At 41.9% G+C, this 13,456-nt stretch overlaps 1 protein-coding gene across 1 annotated transcript in view; it reads right to left on the bottom strand.

Moving 5' to 3' along the window:
- The window catches only part of DYRK1A (dual specificity tyrosine phosphorylation regulated kinase 1A), a 160,355-nt gene that overhangs the window by 40,825 nt on the left and 106,074 nt on the right, over positions 1-13,456 (bottom strand). The gene's annotated exons all lie outside the window — the stretch shown is intronic.

The raw sequence follows: 13,456 nt of genomic DNA, 5'->3' as shown, positions 1-13,456 counted from the left end.
CCCATAGGGACAAGGGTGCCTTGCCTCTGGCTGAGTCGCTTTAGGCCCCTATCCTGCGCTGGATACAGCACAAGCCTCCTGGCTTGCCTGTTCCAGTGCAGGGTAGGATTGCAACCTGTGTCTTAAAAACATAATATGAACTGCATATTGTACCAACTACTATTGGGATCATGTATTAACATGCCTCATATTGCCCCCTGTTAACATCAATGCTTTCAATTTTTCCATCCAACAATTCTTACAGAATAGCTGAACAATTCTGAAGACTATAGAATGTGCTGCTTTCAAGAACTCTCCATTTTAAGTTATACAAGACACATCAAATCGAACTAAATTACGTCAATCTTCAGAGTCCATGATTATAACCAGCTGACAAACCTGTTCCATGAAAGAATTTATGGAAGTGATCCTAGCAAGACCTTCACCCTCACTGAACAGTAGGATACACAGCCACAATCATCTTAAGATGAAGACCACTGATAACAAAGGCCTACAAAATTGGGAGTCAGAAAAACTTTATGGTGGTTTGATATGAATTTGGGGTGCCGATTCCAAAAATGGCATCCGTTTTGCCCTATCACATCTAGTTTTGGAGATATACAGGGTGGCCCAAAAAAAACAGAACCCACAAATCTTTGAATAAAACTGTTAATTTTAATTTTTCTTCTTTTTTCTTTCCGGGTATACAAGTCGACTTTGTGCATGAAATATTGGAACAATAATCTTCCCCAATATGTCTTGGTCAACCAAGGAAAAGACATTTTGGACATTACTGGACCTTTGTAGGATTTAATAAAATTTTTATGGGTTCTGTTTTTTTTTGGGTCACCCTGTAGTATAGCCTCTTTAGTGAATGGTTCAAGCAGCTTCCTCATGAGGAAGCCATGGTGTAGGCTTCCTCATGAGGAAGTTGCTTGAACCATTCACTAAAGAGGCTATACTATATCTCCAAAACTAGATGTGATAGGGCAAAACAGATGCCATTTTTGGAATCGACACCCCAAATATACCCAGGAATTGGTGTAATGTTTAAAGAAGCAAAATGTGTGTTGGCCTGTGTAATCTGTTTAGTGGAGCAGGCGGATCTCCCTCACTCCCCAAGCACTTGACGGGGCCTTTTCAAGACTATGTTACAAGGGCTGTGCATGTGCAATTCCGGAACTGCACATTTCAGTTCAGAAAGCTTGCACAACAGCAGTTTGTCCATGCATTTTCCACAGTTGAAGTAGGACTTTCATCTAGGAACTAATAATCTAGATCAGGTCGATCCAACTTTTCACACCAAGGGGGCTGCAAGAGTACTTTGGCACAGAACGCACAGGCACTGAAAAAAATTTCCACATCATAAAGTGTTTGCAATATAGTTAATATTATTTAACATACACAATTTATATTTATTTAAATATATACAGGGGGCCTCCATATCCAAGGGAGCTATCAGATATGCCATCAGTAGGGTAAGGATGGGTGTACCCAGACATACCCAATGTTGGGACCCACACTGGGATTGGGACCAACACTGGAGCCCAGTGTTAGCCATTACCAGCACCTTGAATTAGGCCCGGAAATGAATGGGAAACCAGGGCAGTTATGGAAGCAGTGGTTCAATAGAGTCAAACTACCTAGCTCCAGTAACTACCCGGCTGCTGCACTCTGAACTAATTGCAGCTTCCAAACTATCTTCAAGGGCAACCCCATGTATAGTGCATTAGAGTAATTCCCCTAGGCATAAGGCGGCAAACCTACACCAACTGTCCTGAGAGGAAGTCCTATTGGACACAATGGGACTTACTTTTGTGTAGACATGCATAGGATTGTGCTGTAAGTTGTATAGAATGTCATTGCCATCTTATGTCTGGGTTGCCAAATGTCTACCCAAGATTTTGCTCTTCCTTTAGGCATGCCCTAACAGGACCTAAATAGAAAACTAATCCCCCTCAAAATTCCTAAAGGACTTCAGGCCAGGAACAATAAGACGCTGGACTAGATGGGCCTTTGGTCTGATGCAAAGGGGCTCTTCTTATGTTCTTAAGACTGAAGACACAAAACACAGAAAAAGAAGAGGGATAAACTACAAAAAGCAAAAAGGAACTGCAAACTCCCCCCCCCTTCAAAAAGGGGGAAGGGGCATGAGATTAACCAAGTAGGAAAACAGAACTGTGAAGTGCTAATAAAGGGAACACCACAAGATAAAGTGGGAGGCAAAACTACAAACTCTCCCTATTCAAAAGGAGAATGAAGGAAACCATGCTGCTTTAACTGGTGACAGTCAAAAATGAGGCAGCAACAAGGAAGCCCAAAGCCTCCACTGAAACTCTGTATTGTGCTCTAAACCAGTGTTTCTCAAATGTTTGTCCTCCACTGTACTGCTTCACATGGTCCACCTATTCAAAGTACCACCCGAACTGGTGATGACATAATTGCCAGTTACTTCTGGGTTGTGAGGCCAGATGCAACATAACAAACACCAGTAAGAGGCTCAGGGTGGACAGAAGGGCATTTTTGAGAGTGGAAAATCATGCTTTGGAGCTCTACTCGCCAAGCCTCCCACCGTTTTTTGTTGTGTCACGTTCCTGGTCTCACTGACGGGTGGCAGGTGTCCAGGGGCCCCGCAAGTACCACCAGACATCATTCACAGAAGGCATAAACAACCCTATGAACAACTTGCCTAATGAAAGGCAATGAACAGAGACATTCACATGCACCAGAATCATGCTGTACTACTCAAGCATCTACAGAACCTGAAGAAAGCTGAGCAAGTACAGTTCAAATGAACTTAGGTTTGCTTTAGTACAGTGGTTCTCACACATTTAGCACAGAGACCCACTTTTTAGATTAAGAATCTGTCAGGACATCAGAAATGATGTCATGACTGGAAGCAACATCGTCAAGAAGAAAAATTAACAGTACTAGGCTGCAATCCTATCCACACTTACCCGGGAGAAAGCCCCATTGACTATCATTAAAATAATATTTTATTATTTTAGCCTATTAAAAAGACAGAAGTGTAACATTTCCCCAAATATAGTCGCATCCCATGGGAGCATCAAGTCTGATATATTAAAAAAAATATTGAAATGAATGTGGACCCACCTGAAATTGGTTCGCGGCCCACCTAGTGGGTCCCGACCCGCAGTTTGAGAAACACTGCTTTAGTGGGATACAAAAGCAACAGAACAAGAACCATTAAACATTTGGATTCAGTCCACTAAAGGTTCATCAGTAATTTTTGGCTCTGACTCATTTCTGATTGAATAATCAGTTCAGATACTTTGTTCTGGTTTTGAACTGGTTTAGGTGCATTTTAAGCAGAATAAAGCCAAACCCACAGTTGATTTAAATCTGAAAATATTGTTGCTGTTTTTATGCACCCTTCTCCTACAAGGAGCAGCATATGGTATCCGTGAGCAGATACCAAGACTCCATTGTGACAGCAGGGCCTATCAACACACAGCGACTAGGCCCTTCATAGCAATGCAGTGTCCGAGAAATTAAAATGGTTATCTCCAGTCACAGTGGAACTTGCAGGAATACCCCTGCAGTTGGACACCAATGTCAGGTAATAACATCAAGTGAGGACCCTCCCCCCCAATGTGGGAAGACTTTGCCAGGCTTACTGGGGGTTGATGCCAGTAGAAAGGGTCCTCTCCTTGATGGAACAACTGAAGCTATCAATTTCAAACTCTTCACAAAGTACTGTCCTGAAGGAATGCTACACTCAAGTCTGGGACACAATGGAAGAACTAAAATGGCACCTTTCAAAACATCCCCCCCCCCACTTGCAACCCCTCTATCTTTTATTCCAAAAAGTTCCACTAACTTAGCAATAAAATAGAAGATCTTACTCTGTTTTGAATGAAATGGGGAAAATTTATCTTATCTGTGAATTCCCCCTCTCAGTGGTTCTGGAGAAGCTCAATCAGTTCCTGTGGTAAGCTCCTCCTCTTGAAGGCAGGCAGGGTCACATGATTGAAGGTTCTGCAAGGAGTTACCTTGTTCCTGTTGCTATAAGAATTCAGTCAGGGAATCAGAGAGAACTCCTCTCTTTAAGTGTTCTTTAGTCATGTGATCCTGCCTGCTATCAAGAGGAGGAACTTCCCATATGCAACAAATGAGCTATCCCAGAACCACTTGGAAATAGAATAGCAGCAAAGAGGAACTGCAGTATCAAAGAAACACAGGAAATTTCCAGTCTCAGTTCAAGAATTCTCCACATTCTTTGTTTCTGCACCACCAGCTGTGGGTGGACAAGACTTTACAAGAACACCAGGAGGTCATGCAATCCTAGGTCTTTGCTACCAATTTCTCTTTCTCCTTCTCCCTATCTCTGTGGCTCCCAAACCTGTGTTGTAGAGCCTCAGAGCCACCACACGAGCTCGCAGGCATGCTGTGCCAGCTCTCCTGGTGCCTCCATCTCGGCTGGGCCAAGATAACACAAAATCACACACAATCACTTAATGGGGGGGGGGGGCGCAATGCTGGCAGCCATCTCACCGTCTCAGAGCAAGGCACCGCTACGACAGGAAAATGTGAAAGAATTCCTGCAACACTAAGGGTGCAGTAACTAGGTTAAGTTTGAGAACCACTGCTCTATCTTTTGAGGAGGCTTACTGGCACATATAGCATCTCCAAATGAAGCTGGTGCAGGGAGAAACCCTTGCCACCCCTCAAAGAACTCAGAAGCACCCAATTACTCTTCTTTATTTATTGAGCTGGTTTTGAACTGATTACCACTTTTTGTGTTTAGGAGTTCAGTTCTGGTTCACAAGAGATTTTAGGTTTATGTTCAGTACTGGTTCACCAAAAAAACCTGAATCAGTGCCTGGGTTCAGGTTTGGTTCGACTATCTGAATGTAACTGTCCCATGTGTGCATTCTAGAATCTTCAGCATGCTTAGGCTCTTCTGAGTTGTACCCAATTCCTGGTATTCTGTCATTGCGTTATGATGTCCATTACACATAAAAGATCTCACCAAATGAAAATAGTAAGAAGGTTATCACAGCCTTGAAAGTAAATTTACAAAAATTAGTAGTCCGCCTATGCTAGTCATTTATGACATATTTGAGGGTCCAAAAAAAAAAGAAAAAGAAAAAAAGAAACTCTTCCAGCTGACAAAAGTGCCCCTGCATGGCTGCCTGGAGGTGATTCTTATTCACCACAGGCAATCAAGTGACCCTTACAAGCCTGGATTATCACATAAACTGTGTGGATATATATGTGTGTGTGCTGCCAACTAGCAGCACACAATTATTTCAGTCTGAATCTTCTTGAACCAATTGTGAGCTTTAAAAACCTATATAAAGTGGTATTATGCAACAGCACTTCCACAAACACAATCAAACTTTAATTCCTTTCCTTCTATTAATATTAATATACCCAATTTGATATTTTTGTGATGCACCCAAAAACCCAAGCAACGTCAACACTTAAAATGACAAAAGTACTACTAAATGCTTCTAATGTGGGCAGTTCTGCACTGTCACAATTTACTTCTTAAATTAATTTGTATGTAGTCGTCATGTAAAAGGGAAATCAGCAACACCAGTTTTGGATTGTTCTATCCCATTTAATCAAATTACAAGTTCACTGTGAACAAAAGGCAACATTTATAACATTCTTAGCAACAAATTAAGAAGAAATATGCTCCACAAACATCTGACAACAGTACAAGGCAACCAGAATGGCAATTGTTGACAAACAGCTGTGAAAGGAAAACAGGACACGTTAAAAATGTGATGCATAAGCTGGCTAGTACATTATAAGTGGTAGTTAAAGGAGACAAGAGAGAACAGAGAGTGACTTTTGTAGCATGGAAAGAAACCTGCATTTCTTTTACTCCTAAAACATAGTACTATTGCATTCATTATGAACACCCAAAAAATTATATATTTTAAAAGTTCACCCGTCAAAACTCAATTCAAATAGATCATTTATTGCTGCTACTTTATTCAGAATTCTTAAGCACTGGCTTCTGTTCTTTAACTACAGTATATTTTAATACTGCTTTAAAATTTCCAAATGCAATAATGCTTACTGAAGTGATTTTTTAAATCTAATATCTATAAGTACTAGCAAGGATAAACTGGAATAACCTTCTCCCTGGAAAGCACCATACACAAACACACCAAATCCTATAAAATGCACATTTAAGGGTAAATATTTTGCACCTGCATAAAAATCCCAACGTAAAAGATTTAAAATATCTATGGTTTCATTGTAGATATGCAAGAGAAATTAAATCCTTATTTCCACTTCTGTTCTAAAATCTGTGTCTGCCTGCAGTGAGTGGAAACTGCTGCAGATCATTAAATACTCATTTATCAACGTCTCTCACCAGGCAACACAATGCAGCAGAACAGCACACAGAAACCACCCTGAACCCCAGCAACAGCAGCTAATTAGCATAGCCTACCACTACAACGACACCATATGATTGGAAGAGTTAGTCAGAGAGCTGGCCAATCAAAACAGGATATGCAAATAGCTATCTTTAGTTGCCAGGGTAGAGCTGCTTCCTATTGTCCAATAGGAAAACAAGCAATAAACAAGAAATGAAATTGAGCTTTGTCACATTTTCAAGTTGTTGTTAACACTTTCAAGTTTAAAGCAAAATAAGCCGCAACTGCACAGGATTAGAATAATGTTCTACATTTCACCCGCAAAGAAAGGACAGGGCAATGCAATAATGATACACAGGGTTTTGAGCTAAGTACTGCATTAGAAGTTAAATTTCTCTTTTCACAATACAGCTGTATTATAAAAGCCTTGCTAAAATTCTTCTGGATATTTTAGAGCATTTAATTACTTTCACAGCATATCCAAATACTTCTTAATGATGATGAAGAGGAATAGAAGACTTCTAAGTCTAAGAAGAGCAAAGGGGAAATGAAGTTATCTGCAGCTTGTTCTTTTATTTAAAAGAAAGGGGGAGGATGAAAAATATCCATCCTGAGAAGGTACACCTGCTATTATACTGCTTGCAATGCACACTAACTTTAAAATGTATTTCCTTCTCACCTGTCCCAGCTACATGAAAACCAAAACTGCTGAGAGGCAACAATATATAAAATACTACAGGAAGTAACTTTTATTTCACACATTAATCAAAGCTACAGTTCTAAATATTCAAAATAATTAGGTTATTCCATCTCTATGAAGTGGCAAAAATATTCATATATAAAATATTTAAAATAGCTTGTACCTCAAAGTAGTGTAGTAAGCAAAAAAAAGCATTCAGCCTACAAATGCAAATGTGAATCTAAACAGATGGACACCAAACAGAACTGTGATCAACAGTATTTCCCATGATTTTACAAAATCTGTAAAGAACTGATGCAGAACTCCTCAGAAAGTGCCCTTAGAAGTCTTGTAAAACACCAACTCCTACTTTAAAGTTAAATCTGTTACATGCAAAGTGGCTGCAAAGGTCCATTCACATCACACTGCAAACTAAAGGGATCTGCACATGTTGTAGTATGCATTCTGTTTCTGGAGGGGGAGGGCAAAGTGTTACTGAACCACTGCAACTCAACCCACCATGTATGTTTTTGTCTAATGATTCTCCCTACCCTAAAGACCTGTAAAAAGCATCAGGCAGTAACAGCAAGTAATAGATGCTGCATAGTTTTCAGACTATGCAAACATCTTTAACTCCTTAACAAAACATTCCATGTAACTCAGAAGTTGGGGCATTTCTACATAACACTGGTCCAGACGGTACACCTCATTCAGTGAGTGACATGGGTACAAGATTTTTACTGCATTAAACAACCAAACTAGAATCTCAGAATATTCTATTTCAGTTTTAAATCAGGTTTCTAGCCCTCATTATTGGAGACTGAGTTTGTAATCAAGAAGACCAAGTTTGCAAAGTCTGCAGTGACTACATGTAAAGCTTCTGTGTGCAAGGGTCTATAACAGTGATGGCTAACCTATGGCATGTGTGCCACAGAGGGCATGCAGAACGTTGTTGGTGGGCACTCGAAGTCATCCCCCAACTGCCAGGCGCAAGCCTCTGCTCGCTGCCCCTGGAAGGCACCAGCAGCCGGGGCAAAGGAGGGAGGGGTGAGGCCAACGGGGGGGAGGAACGGACAGCAGGGGGAAGAGCCAGGCCCCCGGGGAGGAGTCACTCCCAGCAGCCCAATGGGAGCACGTCCTCCCTCCCCTGTCTGGGGTAAGGCGGAAGGCTCGCATGAAGCCAGCCTGTCAGGCGGGCTCAGCAAAGCTGCTGCTGCTGCTTGGGGCTTGTTCCAAGGAAAGCGTGGCTGGGATTGCAGCCTCAGAGCCCAATCCTACTGTAGGATTGCATGTCTACTCAGAAGTAAGTTCACTGTAGTCAGTGGGGCTTACTCCCAGGAAAGTGAGGGTAGGATTGCAGCCCTAGTCAAAAGGGGGGGTGTGCTGGTAGTTTAAGAGCCCAAGCCCATGCATGTCTACTCAGAAGGAAGTCCCATTAGAGTCATTGGGGCTTGCTCCCAGGAAAGTGTGGCTTGGATTGCAGCCTGAGAGCCCACTTCTATGCATGTCTACTCAGGAGTCAGTCTCATTAAAGTCATTGGGACTTGCTCCCAGGAAAGCATGGCTGGGATTGCAGCCTGAGAGCCCACTCCTATGCATGTCTACTCAGAAGTAAGTCCATTACAGTGGATGAGGCTTACTCCCAGGAAAGGGTGCCTGGGATTGGAGTCTGCTGCTGTGCGTGTCTCCTGGGAGTAAGCCTCATCCACTCTAATGGGGCTTACTTCTGAGTAAAGAGTGGCTGGGATTGCAGCCTTGGAGCCCACTCCTGTGCATATCTACTCAGAAGTAAGCCCCATTAGAGTCTATGAGGCTTAATCCTAGGAAAGAGTGGCTAGGATTGCAGCCTTAGAGCCCACTTCTGTGGGTGGGTCTTTTTAAAAAAATATATTTTCTTGTTTGAGAAAATGAGCAGTAGCAAGGTCTTGGAGTCACCCCCTCCCTGACAATAGTTCTTTGCCCAGCATGTAATTAGTCTGTGGAACTCTTTGCCACAGGAAGCAGTGACAACTTGCCTAGATGCCTTTAAGAAGGGATTGGACAAATTTCTAGAGGAAAAGTTCATTAAGGGTTACGAATAATAGTGGGTAAAAGATGTTAATGTATGAGTTTTTTTTCTAAAGGAAAACCTCAATATTCAGGTTAAATTGCTGTGTTGGCACTTTGTGATAAATAAGTGGGTTTTGGGTTGCATTTTGGGCACTCGGTCTCTAAAAGGTTAGCCATCACTGGTCTATAAGATGCTTTTAAACAACTGCAAGAAGGAATACATGATTCAGAATCTGTCCAAACCACTTTTCCCACCAGCTGAAACAAACAAACAAACAAGCAAAAGGACAATCGGGGCAAGGAGACATCATACTTGTCTAATCCGAACATTCTTCTACATGCATGCCACACCTTCAACAAAGTGCATACAGATACAAGGGGTGAAAGGGGATTGTGAAATTCCTGGCCCACTCAACTTCCACCTTAGACTGTAAGCACAGAAAATTGCAAAAAAAAAAAAAAAAAAAAAAAAAAAAAAAAAGGCAGTAGGAATGGTGTGTGTTCTACCTCCACTTATTTTGGTGTTGCTATCTTGTCCCACTGCCAACTGTAGGGAAGCAAGATAATCAGTAGGTAAGGAGTATGTGCAGAAAAAGGGAATTCAGATGTGCTTCTTCTCCCAAACTAGCTCAAAGAGAAATTTCTCACCCCAGTATGTAACAATATAGCACGCTCGCATGCACACATTGAAGACCTTCAGACTCTTGTCTCTAATCATATACCTCAGAGTCCACTACTTATAACTGCTTCTCCTCTTACCATGACAGTAATTCTTGGGTTTGCATACCTACACATCCTACAGAAAATCTTAATATCACAGGAAAAACAAATTGAAAATTCAGAATTCAAAAACATGCATTTTGAGCCTGCCTTAACATTCCTTAATGTTTTCCTTTGTTATCACAAGTGAATGGTTTATTTCTATGGTCAAGACAGAAGGTAGACTCCATGTAACATCTGTGAGCACCATAGCACAAATTGTCATTTCTCTGCTGTAACAGCTAAGGTTTGGGTGAGCACACTGGAGACTGTAGCTGCCATAGTGCTATCATATCATCAGGGAGAGGGGCCATCGCTCAGTGGCTGGACACATGCTTTGCATACAGAAGATCCAAGTTCAATCCCAAGCATCTGCAGGGAAGATAGATTCCAGTCTAAAACTCTGCACTGAAAATGATACCAAGCTGGATAGACAAAAGGGTCTAACTCAGTATAAGATAATTTCCTATGTCCCTATAGTTCTTACAGCCAGGAAGAAAACAGCAAGCACTATAGCAGTAGTACCTGGAACTCAATCTTCTTGTGTTAAAAGAGTCAGAAGACTGAAAATCAGTCACCATAACATTGTCCAGTATTTTGTGCAACAGGAAATTGTAGCACAGCAGTTTTGTTGCCACGGGAAGGCAGTTACATGAAATGTGTCAACCAGCTACCTTCCACATTTATCCATGTCAGACAAATTTAAGTGGCACATGTACCATTTTTTAAGCATATATCTTGAGAATTAACAGAACAAAGTAGCATAATTTTTGTGTGTATGTGTGTAGCAGTTTTAATTTCTTTTCTGTAGCATTCTACCAGGTCTCAAGAAAAGGCATCACTCTTAAATTTGTGTGTGAGACTGATACAATCTGCTTTTTTCATATCCCAAAATTATTTACAAAATACTTTTAAATTATTATTATATTATTATTATTATTATTATTATTATTATTATTATTATTATTATTATTTAAATCCCTGTAGGGATTTTTACAATTTTGAAAGAAGGTTTCTATCTTTCAAGAAACCACAACATTCAGATGTTTCTTTCTTGGTCTGGTCGCACATTCTGGCCTCCATCCTCCCACGCTCAGAGCAGATGGAATAGCTCGACTCAGCTTGTCAGCTGCTTCAAGGTCGCACAGTGCCAGTGGCCTCGAACTGGCGACCTTCGGATGTTATCTTCAGGCAAATGGAGGCTCAACCCTCTAGACCAGACCTCCTGCACAGGTCTGGTCTAACCACAGCACTAACCAGAACCAGCTTTTTTGTGCTGTTTAAAAGTCTGGAAAAATATAACCATAGCTGTAATTCTAGCAGTGGTTCTCAAACTTTTAGCACTGGGACCCACTTATGAGAATGACAATCTGTTTGGGACCCACTGGAAGTGATGTCATTAACCTGGAAGTGACATCATCAACCAGGAAATGCTTTCCTGAGAATGCAGCAGTACTGAAATTGTCCATGGAAAGCAATGAAATCGTGCCATTTTTCCTAGATAGGCAGGTTATAAATAATTAAAATGAATAATGAGAAATAAAGTAAAACAAATAATTACAGGGAGATGAGATGGGGAAGCCAGCCCTGTTCCACCAACTGAATTCTCTGTAGTCTACCTGCAAAAACCTCAAATACCCCCCCCCAAAAAAAAACCAAAACAGATTTTCAGCCCTACCCAATGCCCAGTTCAATTTAAATTCTTATATTTAAGTCAGTTAGGTGTGATTTGGGACAAAATTAATTTTAAATCCAATATGTTTTTTGTTTGTGCTGGATTGAGATTCAAAGCTTCCCTCTAAACAGCATTAAAAACCCAGAATGAGGAGAGGAAATGAGATTCCACTGTGGGGGGGGGGGGGAGGAATCTGCAAAAGACAACTCTTTCCAATCAAGCAGTGGTTCCAAACCTATTAGCACTGAAACCATTTTTAAAAATTACACACCATCAGGACTCACATAGCTTTAAAACACTAAAAAGGAAAAAAGGTCTTACCAGCTCAAGCCTCTATTTTCTTTTTACTATGGGGGGGGCTGCCTTTTGGAGCATTTGTTGAGCTCCACGTTGCTTACTCATGAGTGAACACAAACGTGTGGCTTAGTTTTGCTTTCCATAGAAATCAATACATTCATCAGCTTGGAGAGAGAGAGTTCTTTCTGGGATGTATTTTTGGGACTGCATTCATTGGATCAGGACCTTTCCAGTGGCACTGGATTCCTCTCGTTCTGCCCTTCGCAATGGACCAAGGCACATTCATCTACTTGCGAATAACATAAGAACATAACAACAGCCCCACTGGATTAGGCCACAGGCCCATCTAGTCCAGCTTCCTGTATCTCACAGCGGCCCACCAAATGCCCCAGGGAGTACACCAGATGACAAGAGACCTGCATCCTGGTGCCCTCCCTTGTATCTGGCATTCTGACAGTCCATTTCTAAAATCAGGATGTTGCACATACGCATCATGGCTTGTAACCCGTAATGGATTTTTCCTCCAGAAACTTGTTCAATCCCCTTTTAAAGGCGTCCAGGCCAGACGCCATTGCCACATCCTGTGGCAAGGAGTCCCACAGACCAACCAAACGCTGAGTAAAGAAATATTTTCTTTTGTCTGTTCTAACTCTCCCAACACTCAATTGTAGTGGATGTCCCCTGGTTCTGGTGTTATGTGAGAGCGTAAAGAGCATCTCTCTATCCACTCTGTCCATTCCCTGCATAATTTTGTATGTCTCAATCATGTCCCCTCTGAGGCGCCTCTTTTCTAGGCTGAAGAGGCCCAAACGCCATAGCCTTTCCTCAAAAGGAAGGTGCCCCAGCCAAGTAATCATCTTAGTCGCTCTCTTTTCCACCTTTTCCATTTCCACTATGTCTTTTTTGAGATGTGGCGACCAGAACTGGACACAATACTCCAGGTGTGGCCTTACCATCGATTTGTACAATGGCATTATAATACTAGCCATTTTGTTCTCAATACCAACTCTATACCAACTCAATACCAAGTGAACCAACCCTAGAAGAACTTCACGTGGCCCTGGACTCCCTTGCCTTTGGCAAGGCACCTGGAAAAGACAGCATCCCTGCTGAAGTCCTAAAGTGCTGCAAAGAGATCATTGTCACTGAGCTGCATGAAATCCTCTGTCTCTGCTGGAGAGAAGGTGGAGTACCTCAAGACATGAGGGATGCAAACATCATCACACTGTACAAGAACAAAGGCGACAGGGGTGACTGCAACAACTACCGTGAAATCTCTCTCCTTAGCTTAGGAAAGTTGTTTGCCCGAGTTGCACTAAAGAGGCTCCAGGTACTTGCAGAGAGCGTTTATCCAGAATCGGAGTGCGGATTCCGAGCCAACAGGTCCACCACTGATATGGTATTCTCCCTAACACAACTGCAGGAGAAATGCAAAGAACAATGACAGCCACTCTTTATAGCCTTCATAGATCTCACGAAAGCTTTCGACCTGGTCAGCAGGGACGGCCTCTTCAAGATTCTCCCCAAGATCAGATGTCCACCCAGGCTCCTCAGCATCATCAGATCCTTCCACAAGGACATGAAGGGCACTGTTGTCTTCGATGGCTCCACATCAGACCCCTTTGACATCCGAAGCAGAGTGATGCAGGACTGTGTTCT

The sequence above is a fragment of the Tiliqua scincoides genome, chromosome 3 (assembly GCF_035046505.1).
Source record: "Tiliqua scincoides isolate rTilSci1 chromosome 3, rTilSci1.hap2, whole genome shotgun sequence".
NCBI lineage: Eukaryota > Metazoa > Chordata > Lepidosauria > Squamata > Scincidae > Tiliqua > Tiliqua scincoides.
This window is presented reverse-complemented; position numbering and strand designations above follow the sequence as displayed.